The sequence below is a fragment of the Anthonomus grandis genome, chromosome 6 (genome assembly GCF_022605725.1).
Source record: "Anthonomus grandis grandis chromosome 6, icAntGran1.3, whole genome shotgun sequence".
Taxonomy (NCBI): Eukaryota; Metazoa; Arthropoda; class Insecta; order Coleoptera; family Curculionidae; genus Anthonomus; species Anthonomus grandis.
The window spans coordinates 5,030,394-5,043,231 of record NC_065551.1 but is presented as its reverse complement, the minus strand read 5'-3'; the positions used below and the strand labels follow the sequence as shown (position 1 = coordinate 5,043,231).

Below are 12,838 nucleotides of genomic sequence, written 5' to 3'. Positions count from 1 at the left end.
AAGCGTTCTTTTAGAAAAATATCTTAATGTATTTTTTAAGCCTGATGATGCTCCGACAGGAGCGAAACACGTGTAGCTTTTAAGCTTTTTTAAGAAATTATATAGATTGGATGAGACCGTGACTTTGTGTCCTTACCTTTGTTTTTGTTTTCGTTTGGTCTTTTAGAGAAAAATGGATGATACGTTTCTATTTGTATCCGGATTTGGAAGAACCCGACATGCACCAACGTGGATATTTAAAAAGTAAAGTGTATGTCACTAAACTGAGTTTAGAACTTGAAAAGAACAAATACGCCAGGAAATTAGAAATATTACTCCAGATGTCAGATTGACAACGTTCAAAAAGAATTTTTAAATCGCCTTGGTTATTGTCAGGTTGTTAACGGTGCTCAATTCGAACAGTTGATTTAGAAAGGTATTTCTTTAATTTTACATTTTATCATCATTTTTCATTCATAAGTAACCACTATTCATTTATACCATATATCCTTAGTAAAAAAATGCGTTCTTTCTGATTCTGCATTAAAAAATGGTGGTTTCCATTTAAAAAACATATTGATGAGGTCATGTTTTTTTTGAGTCATCTTGTATATTTAATTTCCACGTAGAAAAACCCTAAACATAATATTAAAATCGACGGATTCGGACATTTTTTCAAAAACGGTCCATTTCATCTTTATTGAATTTATCCGCTACTTTACGGATTCACAGTATAATGTTAAAAAAATTATCAAGAAACAGTATAACAAAAAAAAAACTTTCAAATGTATTTATTCAGCGAGGTTTTGATCATTATTGGATTTTCATCAGGATAAAAAGAATATTTTTTTAAATTAATAAAAAATTCAAAATAAAATAACTCCAACAAAATTATACGATAATCAATGGGTAACTAAAGATACTTCGGTCATCCTCCACTAAATTTATTTAAAATATTAATCCTACATGTTTCGGACATATAACATGTCCATCGTCAAGGATACTATAAAAGAACTAAGGAAACTTATAAGATATAGATTCAATTTTTTAAATTACAAAAGGCATTAAAATTACTTACACAAATTAAGGGATTCCGTCAATCATCTTACAGATCTAGTGCCCCAGACAAGGTTAAAACGACTAAAAATCAATAAAAATGGCATCCACAGTATGATAAAAAGCTTAATTAATTAACAAATAATTGGACATTGAAGACATAAAACTTACATTAAGATATATGAGAACGGAACCAAACATGGATTTACAAAAACTTTAAAATTACATTATTACGACAATACGATAATTGTTTTGTAAACAAGAACTGAGAACAAAAAAAACCATATACATTTTTTCAAACAGTAGCGTGCGCCTTACTTAAAATATGGGACTTGTAATTTGCAAAAATAGATTTCAATAAGTTGGCCACAGATGGCGGTACTGGAAATGATACTGATAAATAAAATATAAATGTTTTTGACTCTTTAATATGAGAGAATAAAAAGGCGTTATAAATTAGCATTAAAATTTAATGAATTAAAAAAGTGTGTGGATGAATGATTTATTTGATCATTGACAAATGTAATACCATTATTCTGTATCGCTCTGTATTATCTCTAAAATTTTTAGTAAATCTAGTTTATTACTTTTATGGCAGAAATGTAAATATTTGGTGTCTAAAAGAGGATCGAAGTTATGGTTATTGAGATATATGTGCCTAGCAAAATTGGATTTTATATTTGAAGGGCAAAGTTTTCGTTTTCTAGCCTTTTCGATCTCTTTACGATGTTCTGTAATATGAGTATATAAAAAACACCACAGTTATCACTGGAGCAGTTTAGTTGATAAACACCCCATTTTTGGTCAGGAGGTACTATGTCCTTTGTGTTCACTATAAAGGATTTCAGAGTGTGTACGGTTTTAAAACTCGTATTAATAAGGTGAGAGCTAAAAATGTTTTTTAATTTATGCGATATCGGACCCCAAAAGGGCAGTGAATAATATTTGGTTTCTTTAGGTTCTTTGCACACAAATTTTTGTTAAGTGATTTGTTTAAATGTTTGTAAAAAAATTTATTTATAAGTTTCGGTGGGAAATTATGGTTATTTGCAATTTGTTTAATGATTTTCAACTCAGAGATGAAGTCTGTCCTTTCTAGGAGGACTGAGAAAAGTCTTGAAAAATACGAATGAAACGAAGCAAGTTTATGGGGATGGTTGGAACTATAAGGGATGGTGCTGTCAGTACTTGTGAGTTTACGAATATATCGAAATATATTATCGAAATATATTATAGAGATATATCGAAAATTTAATTTTATTGTTGAAGCGTTTTAAATTAAGATCCAGAAAAGGTAATGATTCATTTTCCTTTATTTCAAAAGTTATCGTTATTGAAGGGTGTAAGGCATTTAGAAAAGTTACAAAAGTGTTTAACTCATCTTTATCCCCTTGAAAAATGGCAAAAACATCATCCACGTATCTTTTGATAAATAAGATGTGGTGAAAAAGATGGCTGTTCTTAATTTTATGTTCCAAATTATACATAAAGACCGTTGCTATCAGAGGAGATAAGCTTGAGCCCATAGCGACGCCTGTGTTTTGTTGGTAAAAAGATCCATTGAACTGGAAAAAATTTTGTTGTAGAACTAACTCAACTAAAAGACATTATCAATATGAATTTGGGAAATACTGGCACAGTTCTTAAGAAGATCTCTCACCAACGGTACACAATCACCTGGGGGATACTTGGGAATAGATTAGAGACGTCAAACGAGACTAGAAAGGTTGCTGGTGGTAAAGTCAGATCTTTTAATTCATCCGCTAATTGTGAAGAATTTTTTATTGAAAAAGAACTCTTGAAGTTAGTAAGTGAAAGTAAAATTTGATTCAGCGAAGAGCTGCGTTTATCACAAGGAGAAGAACAGTAGGACACCACAGGACGAATAGGAATGTCTTACTAATGGATTTTGGAAAGACCGTATAATAGAGGGGTGGATGGGTTAAAAGGCGTGAGCTTAAACTTATTTGTCCCGAAAAATTCTAAAGTATTTGATACTTGTTTCAGTGTATTTTTAAACTTGATGAAAAATGTTTCTAAAGGGTTAAAAGTAATGTGCGAAAAATTGTCAGAAGACAAGAATGAATCTACCTTTTCGACGTATTGAGTCCTATCCAAAATTACTAGACAATTGCCTTTGACTGCTTTGGTCAAAGTCAGATCATAGCTCTTTATTTTACTTTTTAAGTCCTTTAAAGTTTTAAGGTTTGGATCAAATCTAGATGGTAAATTGTTTTAACAAGAAGCCGTCTGGGACCTTAGAGTTTCTTTTAAGGGTAAATTATTCAGAACAGAGAATAGCGGTCGACATGGAAAAGAATATAAAAATAGAGATTTTTTTAAGAAGAAATAGATGCTATTGAAAAAACACAGAGTTATTTTGAATGGATCCAGAAGAGATTCATCACAGTCGACCGCCAACAGCTCCAAATCTTGTTTTTTTGGACTTATGTGAAAATTGTATTTAACTCCAGAGTTTAACAGTTGTATTTCTTTATCTGTAAAAACAGTGTAAGCAACACCGTTTTTACTAAGGGTTTTACCGTTTTAATTAAAAGTTCTAGGGTGAAAATTGAAATCTGGAGTTCAAGTGTTGAGATGTTTTCTAGAAATTCAGATATAAAGATAGAATCATCAAAACTTAAGTTTGTAATGGATTTATCACCACCCTCAGAAAAAGTTGAATTAAAGCATTCCGTTTTAGTCGAGTGATGGTCAAAATAGGCTGGGGTCTGGTTTTGGTTAACTGAAGTCGATTTCTCTTTTCTGGATTTTATGGATGGATTTATGATCTGGATAATAGGATTTTTGTTTTTTAAGCGTTGGAATTGAATATATTTTTGATCATAAATGAAGTTTAAAAATTGTGAAATTAAGGTGTCCCATTCAGCAGCATGCAACAACGAGCTTAATCTAAAATACAAACATTTCAGTTTGAGAACAATAATGTTAAGTTTAAAGTAATGTTTCTTAATTTCCTCGTTTAACCATACTTTTGTAGCTAAATTTATAGCTTTAGCGGCTGAAGTTGAAGGGTTGTTGGTGTTCAGATTGACAAAATTAGGTTTTAGATTATTCATTACACATTCTTGGTTGAACCAAATGTCGAGTTGTACTAGATCAATGGGTAATTAAAGATACTTCGGTCATCCTCCATTAAATTTATTTCAAATATTAATCCTACATGTTTCGGTCATATAACATGTCCATCATCAGGGATACTATAAAAGATGGATGATGGACATGTTATTCTCGTATGTCCGAAATTTTTAGTTACCCATTGATCTATTAACTCCACTGCAAGAATGGACTACTGCTTCAACTTATACGATAATGTTAAAAAGGCGATAACGTACATTCCAAATATAATGTTAATTGAATAAAGAAACTAGTATTACATCGTGACAAAAAACAGCATTACGAGTTTTAAGGTATTAAGAAGTAGTTATCATTTAGTTTTAAGGTACAAAGAAGATTCAACAGAATTTGTGAAAAGAAAATAAACGTTTAATATCCTGTGGAATAATTTAGTTAAGTTAGTATATTTTCATATCGTTTTTATATATGTTAAACATTTCTTCTGTTCTGCTCACAAAATATGTATTTCTCGCCTTATTTAATGAATTTACGTAAATGCTACTCAGATGGGCTATGTTTGTTGTGAGATTTAAAGAAGTTTATAATTTTATAAGTAGCCAAAAAATAAGCCAAACGCGAAACAGTGTGCGACGAATGCGACGAGATATCTGCTTTTTCAATGAAGTGCACCTTGTTTTTTCCATAATTCCATATTTTTCTAAATATCGGAAAAAAAGTTTTCTAAAATCAATTTTCAAGTCTAAAAATCAGGCTACTGTAAATTACCGTGCAGTTTTATAATTAATTAAAAATATCCGAATTGTTTAATAACCTTATAAACCAAAAGTTTTCATAAACTTTTCGAAATTTAATCAGCTTGAAACAGCTTTTTATTTTTGACTGCCTGGAAAAGTGCTTTCAGGTTGACCTAGTAATTAAGTAACCGTGATACTTAATTACTGAAATTATTGAAAGTTGAATGGTTTGCGTATTATGCATCTTTTTCTTTCATGGTTGTATGGGTTTGGTACTGGAAGATCACAACACGTGAAAATTGGTGGTTCTAGGTTAGAATTTAAGCTATGAAGCCTTGTCTGAAGTATCCAATGGCCCTCACTGTTATCTAGCACAGGACAGATTTTGTTTATTTTTATTAGATTTGATTATGAAATTGGGATACCGTAGAGGTGCAGGTGATGTACAGTTTTTTATGGAGCTTAGGACTGTAATGGATGGCATTTGTCTTCAGAAGGATTTGAATTCTTTTTTTTTTTGTGGTATATGGAGAATAAATTCCTTTGAATATAAGCAAGATTTCATTTCAATGAGAGCCTATTTACTTACAAAATTGACAACACACCTCTCAATAGAAAATCTGAGATTTCTGATCTAGGGGTCCTATTTTAGGTTCATGATTGACTCTAAAATTACATTTTCCAGTCATATTGATCGAACTATGTACATCTAGAGCTACAAAATTAGCTGAAGAACTGTAATTGGGATAAGAGGGAACTAAAAAAAAGATAACTAAAGGACTAACTAAATAAAGGATACTAAACACGTACCGACCGAAGAATTAATGCCATCACCTTTCAGATCTTGACTTATTTAGTCCACATTTTTCAAACTGTAAATAACAACTGTAATAACAAAATAGATCTTTATAATTCAATCTTTCTTCTTTAAGCTAACAAACTGAGGAAGTTAATACAATTTTGCACAAGTTGAAAATTAATTTCGTAGGTGATGAAATATCTCTTAGAATGCTTATATTGTATAGTTCGTGTATTGATATTTTTTTAATTTATATAATAAATTATTGTTTTGAATAATACAATAAAACACTTTCTTCTTTCATGTAAGAGTGCTATTGGAATTCCACTTGCTAATGCTGTTGATCCTGATGACATGCGCTGTAAAAATATATGGACTGTATAAAAAATGGGTGTGCTAATATTGTGCCAGAACTGCCAAAAATTAACAGACTCAAAAGTAAACAAATTATTTATTTTACATCGCCATAAAAAAAATACAAATCAAGACGATAATATATAACAGTCTGTTCTGTTCAAAGTTCGCACACACACACACACAGTCCGCTGTACGACTTCTCGCTACCGCTTCGGTCCCCATCAGTTTCAAGCAGCGTTGCCAATGTGACTAAATTGACTGAACATGCGAATTATAGGTAGAGGAAAGTGTTGTACCTTGGACCAGTATATGTTGTACCTTGGGTCAGTTATAAAAAAAGGAATGGAAACGAATTTTTAAAGATTGTTATTAAATATCTTAAAGACACACAAAACGTTTTTAATCGAATGAATATATTTGCAAACAAATACTTATTTAACATTAAATCCACTAAATTCAACATCAAACTGGAGGTGAGCATCATGACGTGTAGTTCCGTTTATTTTGTGCGGCTGCGGAAGCTTACGTATAATATCACTACGCAAAAAATCGTCTCGGTTGAGTCATTTATAAATTTATTGGTGCTTAAAATTCTGCGTAAATATTTGAGTTTGTTATGAGTCTCAACTGAACTTAACTTTCACTTAAACGAAGTCTCCTTGTTGAATATCAAAATCTTCAGATAAGTCGTATATACGAGCCCTAACGACTATATATTGGGACAAACTAAAATACACATGTAATTTAATTTTTAATATACTTCTATTTTCTAAACTTGCTTTTTTTAATGTAATATTGTTTAAACAGTTAATTAATAACAAAATTGATTCATTAGGAACGCAAAAACATAAAATATCTATTCTAACACACCAAATTATTTAAAAAATGCTAATATTGGGTGGCAACTAAATAATGGGACAAACGCGAATTTCAATTTTTAAAATGGAGTAACGTGGCCCTTAGATTGTATAACTGCTTGAATTCTTTTGGGCATTGATTGGACTAAGGCCTTACACTGTTCGGGGGTAAATTCATTCCAAATCTACTCTATTTTGGCCTTAAGTTCTAGCATTGTTTTTTGAGGGTTGAGGGTTGTTCCTTAATGTCTGTTTTATTTTATGCCATACTGTTTCAATGACATTAAGGTCTGGGCTGTTAGAAGGCCAAGAAAGGCAGTTTAGGTGGTGGTCCCCAAACCACTTTTTTGTAGTTTTGGCCGTATGACATGCAGCCCCATCCTGCTGAAATATGTAATTTTCATTAACTGTTAATTTCGCGATACTTGGAAGTAGGGTATTTTGTAGAATTTGTTGATATTTTGCAGCATTTACGGTGCCCTCTATAAACTCAAAACACCCTAATCCTCCAAGTGTCATGCAACCCCAAATCATTATTCCTTTAGGAAACTTTACGGTGCGTTTTAAACACTCCTTATGGAAAGCCTCATCTTTTGTGCGAATCACTACGTTTTCGGTAATCACCAACACATACCTCGAATTTTGATTCATTGCTAAAAATTACGCGGGACCAATCTTCTACTGACCAGGACAATTTAGATTTTGCCCATATCAGCCTGGCTTTTTTTTTGTTTTGCTGTTAAAAGCGGTTTTTCCTTTGCCTATAAGAAAAAATGTATTAAAAAAGTTTGTTGTTTAATGTAAGATCTGCAATAACCTTGTAAAACTTCAATCCGAATTTATGAATCCACTTGCGACAACATTCTCTTAACAAATTATACCCAGTTTCATGATTCCATTCTGCCGTTACCTGCCGTACCGTATTTCTTCGACCTTTTTTGCATAATTTAACAAGCATTCTTTTATCCCTATCAGAAACTAATTTTGGGCGACCTGGGCTATTCCTTTTCTTATGTAAAATTCCTCCAGTTTCCCCATAATGCTTTATTATATTAAACACAGTACTTTTACGAATATTTAGTTCATCCGCCACTTCACGTATTCTTTTGTTTCAGGAATCATTTTTACCCACCAACTCGCGAATTTTTGAATTTGTCGAGATACCACGCACCATTTTAATTAATAAAGAAGTGTTTGAGTTACCCAAACTGACAGCGAAGCAATTTCAAAATAAACAAATGTGTCTGTCGCCCCTGGCAACATTGTTTATTAATTGTTTTTGCAGCCAACTTGTCTTATCTGGTATCATTTTTAACTCGTGACTTGATACTGTCCCATTATTTAGTTACCACCGAATATTAGCATTTTTTAAATAATTTGGTGTGTTAGAATAGATATTTTGTGCTTTTGCGTTCCTAAGGAATCGATTTTGTTATTAATTAACTGTTTAAACAATATTACATTAAAAAAAAGTTTAAAAAATAGAAGTATATTAAAAATTAAATTACATGTGTATTTTAGTTTGTCCCAACATATAGTTGTTAGGGCTCGTATTTTTGTCATTTATTAATTTTTCCTCTCTAGCTACTAAGTCCTCAAATGTTTCTTCATCACTACTTGAAGTTGATCTATCATCATATTTAGCAATGCTTTTTGGTACATTTTTTAAAACACGTTCTTCAACTATTCTCTTAGTAACTGCTTGAACTTTTCTAGATGATGCATTTGCTAAAGTCTTTCTCTTTTTAAAGCCCTCTATTTCATCTTTCTCTGGAGTGTCAGTAAGGATATGTGACTTTTCTCTAGCTCTACCTGATTTCATTTTGCGAGCCGGTGCTTTCGGATAGGGCCGTAACATTTCAGGTGTAATAACATTTCCTGACGTTCCTCCTTGAAGAAAATTTGATGTAGAGGGATTAGACCAATCAATTTTCTGAGCCGTGACTTCAGCTTGTTCCCCATTCGGTTTAACGTTGACTTGTTTACGACCGTCAGTAGACTGATCTAATGGACGATCGGTCACATATGATGACAAAAACTCGCTCTCTTCAAAATTATTTTCATTGACTGGATAAAGACCACTTACTTCAAACCCCTTCTGAATGTTGGATGTAGTAAATGCTTTTGGAAATGCCTTGCCTGCAAGCTCAGCTACACATAAATCGTAATGGTTTGTCCAGGATCATCCACTCGCTACATGCGGCATTATAATAAGTTTTCATGGGCCCAAAAATTGTTCTGTCGAGCGGTTGCATTCCGGTTGTGACTAGTATGGGGGTGGAAAGTAATCGGAATAATGCCATTTTCTTTGCAAAAATTAATAGCTAGGACATTCACATGACTATCGTGATTGTTTAAGACTAGTATAACTGGAACTGGTGGTATTACATGATTCTTGAAGTGATTTAAATACTGCAAAAACAATGTTTCGTTTGACCAACCGGACGGATTTGCACCTCCTATGGCTCCAACTGGATAAACCTTCAGCATATGGGCCTTAAAATTTACTCTTGGAAATATCATCATTGGCGGGATGTGATTGCCAATTGCATTTATTGAGGCTATAAGTGTAACGTTTTGTTCTCATTCTGCACTGGTCATTTGACCCAACTGTTTACTTGGGTCCGATTATTTTTGGTGGCACATCGACAGTTGTTAGGCCTGTCTCGTCGCAGTCCCAGATTTTTTCTGGTTTTCTTGATCGGGCCAAACTCGTAAGCTCGGGCACAGATGTAAATAACTCCGCACCAGATAAATACTTGCATAGCCGAATTCGCCCCTTCATCAATTTCTGCGACAGGCGGCGCACCAGTCGAAACGCTTAATATTTTTCTTATTTTTGCTGTAAAGACGTCTGGTGTTTGGTTTTACCTGAACCGAAAATTTCCTAATTTTGCAATTACATTTAATTGAATAATTCAAGATTCGCTTATTACAATTTTTGAAACTTTGCACAAGGGTTTGCTAGATTGGCCTTTTCAAAAAGTTATCTTAAATTTTTTCTGTAAAATGTACAGAGAAGCCAATAGTTGACCCCCTTAAAATGTACATGGGTTTTCCTGTTCCGCTTGGCGACGTACCACCCGGTATATATATTCATTATAATATACAGGGTGTTCATTTGAAAACTTCCCACCACGGATTTATCGAAAATCACTGTTTAAAAAAAAACGTCGAAATACGCCAAAAGGTTTGTCAAGGGGGACAACTTTCTAACCTAAAATTACTTCACCCCCTTTCACCCATTGCCCCCCAGGGTCATCCCCTTAAAAATTTTAAATGGCAAGGGGTATCGAGTAATAGCTTGTTTAAAAGGTCTTTCGAAGTCTTTTATTTTGACGTTTGATTTTTTTTAAATAGGTCGATTCGTTTTCGAGAAAGTTAGAAAAATCTTTGTTTATCTTAATTTGTTCAGATAGAAAACAAAACATGAAAATATCAGTTTTTATTTCAATAAGTGTTCAAAATGTTTTCCGTTTTTGGCCAAACAATGATATAGGCGATGTTCAAATTCCTGACGGACATTTTCAAAAACATGTTGTGGGATATCATGGCAGCTGTCGATGATGCGTTGACGAAGTTCATCCAAACTTTCAGGTTGGGGAGTAAACACAATAGATTTCAAATGACCCCATAGAAAAAAGTCTAACGGAGTTATATCAGGAGATCTAGCAGGCCATTCTATAGGCTCCCTTCGCCTTATCCGTTTATTTGGAAACTCGTCGTCTAGCCATTGCCGAACGGGAAGAATATAGTGAGGAGTATAAATAACTCCAACTATAATTGTTTCATTTTCAATCTTTACTTTAACACATAAATGCTCGATTGCATCAACACACTCGCGGTATATAATTGAGTAATTTAATGTGTTGTGGATATATACCGTGTGTCGATCCAACCCGTGTGTCGATCTTGCCTTACAAAGTTGTAGTTTCTAATAAAAGTAGCCTGATCTTCAATTTAGAAACACCGTAGTCCTGGCCTGCCACATGATTCTTAAGAATATCAAAGTTATTAAGAAGTGATCTGACATTAACATGAGCTCACAGTATAAAATCAACAAATTATAATATAAGAGTAATATAATATAATAGTGGAGGTTTTTACAATATAAGAAATTTAAAAAAATTTCTCTACTTTTGTCCGATAATATATAGGGGAAAGGCGGGCAAGATGGGGTAGGCGGGCAAAACGGGGTGCCGTGATTATTTTTAGTACAGCCAGCTCCATCTATCCGAAAGTTCGTACAGCTTAGTTTAAGACCATGTCCGATCGATGGCAAAAAGCGCTGTCATTTCAGAAGCTGCGTGAATATCGGTCAGTCGAGCGGTGTTTGTTTTAGAGGTGCAGGTATATTTTCGTCAATAATTTAATAAAAGGTAAGTGAACCATAATTGTAATTTATATTTAATTGTTATTCTTTATGGAAAAATATACACATTTAGGCATATTTCTGTGTAAAAATGTTTAGTAATTTTTTAATCCAACAGGGAAAAAAATATACCTAACCTCAAAATGTGCATTTGGGCAAAATTGCCCAATATAAAACAATAATAATAATTATTATTTTTAGATCGAATGATATGATATGACCGACACGAATGGTCCACGGACAGTATGCAGAATGCTGTAATAGCAGTATTAAATGGCAAAATGGGGTACTACAGAGCATCTACCAGTTTTATTGTGCCTCAATCTACATTAGAGCGCCACGTTGAAAAAGCTAGGGAAAATCCCGGGTATGTTGTTACTAAATCTTTGGGACGATTTAAGGCAATATTCACTCCTGAACAGGAACAAGAACTTGCAAATTATTTAATGCACATGGAAAAAAGATTGTTTGGATTAACGATGACTGAATGCAGGCGTTTAGCATTTTAATTAGCTGAGCTCAATGAACTTGATCATCCGTTTAATAAAGACCTTGCCATGGCTGGAAAGATTGGATGCAGAGTTTTTTGCGTCGACATTCAGAACTTTCAATCAGAACACCAGAAGCAACATCTGGAGCTCGAGCAATGGGGTGTAGGTTAGGTGTAGGTGTAGGATAAAGTGGCTGTAGGTAATTTTTTTAACTTACTTATCGAAACTGTAGATAAATATCCACTGACAGCCGATAAAATCTATAATATGGACGAAACCGGAGTGTCAGTTAATCCAAAGGGAATGTCTAAAATTATTGCCACTAAAGGGAAAAGACAAGTCGGAGCCTTGACGTCAGGGGAGAGGGGTGAGACCGTCACTGTTGAAATATGCTTTTCGGCTTCAGGAGCATACATGCCTCCCACGTTTATATTTGGTAGAAAAAAAAATGCAACAAGCTTTCATGGATGGAATTGTTCCTGGCGGTTGGGTAGAGCTAAATGATAGTGGGTGGATAGATAAAAATTTATTCTTTATTTGGTTCAAAAAATTTGTTGAATTTGCCAAGCCCTCAAAAGACCGACCAATTCTGCTTCTTTTGGACGGACATTCAGCCCACACAAAAAACCTGGAAGTTATTAATTACGCCAGGGAGCATGGAGTTATTTTGATCTGCTACCCTCCCCATTGCACCCATTGGCTACAAGCCTTAGATGTAGCTTTAATGAAACCAATAAGTACCTATTACGCTGAAGAAGTACGAAGAAGATAACTAGATTATTTTGTGTAGCTTACCTCAGAGCAGCTACACCGCTTACTGCCATGAATGGATTTTTAAAAACTGGAGTTTGGCCAGTTAATAAGGATGTTTTCACTGATGCAGACTTTTTGCTTTCAGAAACGACAAATATTGAACAAAATGAAAACTCACCACCTAAAAACAATAATAGTGAAACTATGAATGAAACACAACTATCGGAAATTAATTTAGTTAAAGAAAAAACTCCGGAACCAATTGATATTTCCAAACCAGGTACGTCAAAAGATTCAGAGGTAAACTTTAAGATTGTTAGTCCTGAGGGTATAATTCCAAT

At 33.5% G+C, this 12,838-nt stretch overlaps 1 protein-coding gene across 2 annotated transcripts in view; it reads left to right on the top strand.

Annotated features, from left to right (window-relative positions):
• The window catches only part of LOC126738015 (integrator complex subunit 6), a 169,288-nt gene that overhangs the window by 32,080 nt on the left and 124,370 nt on the right, over positions 1-12,838 (top strand). The window lies entirely within an intron of this gene.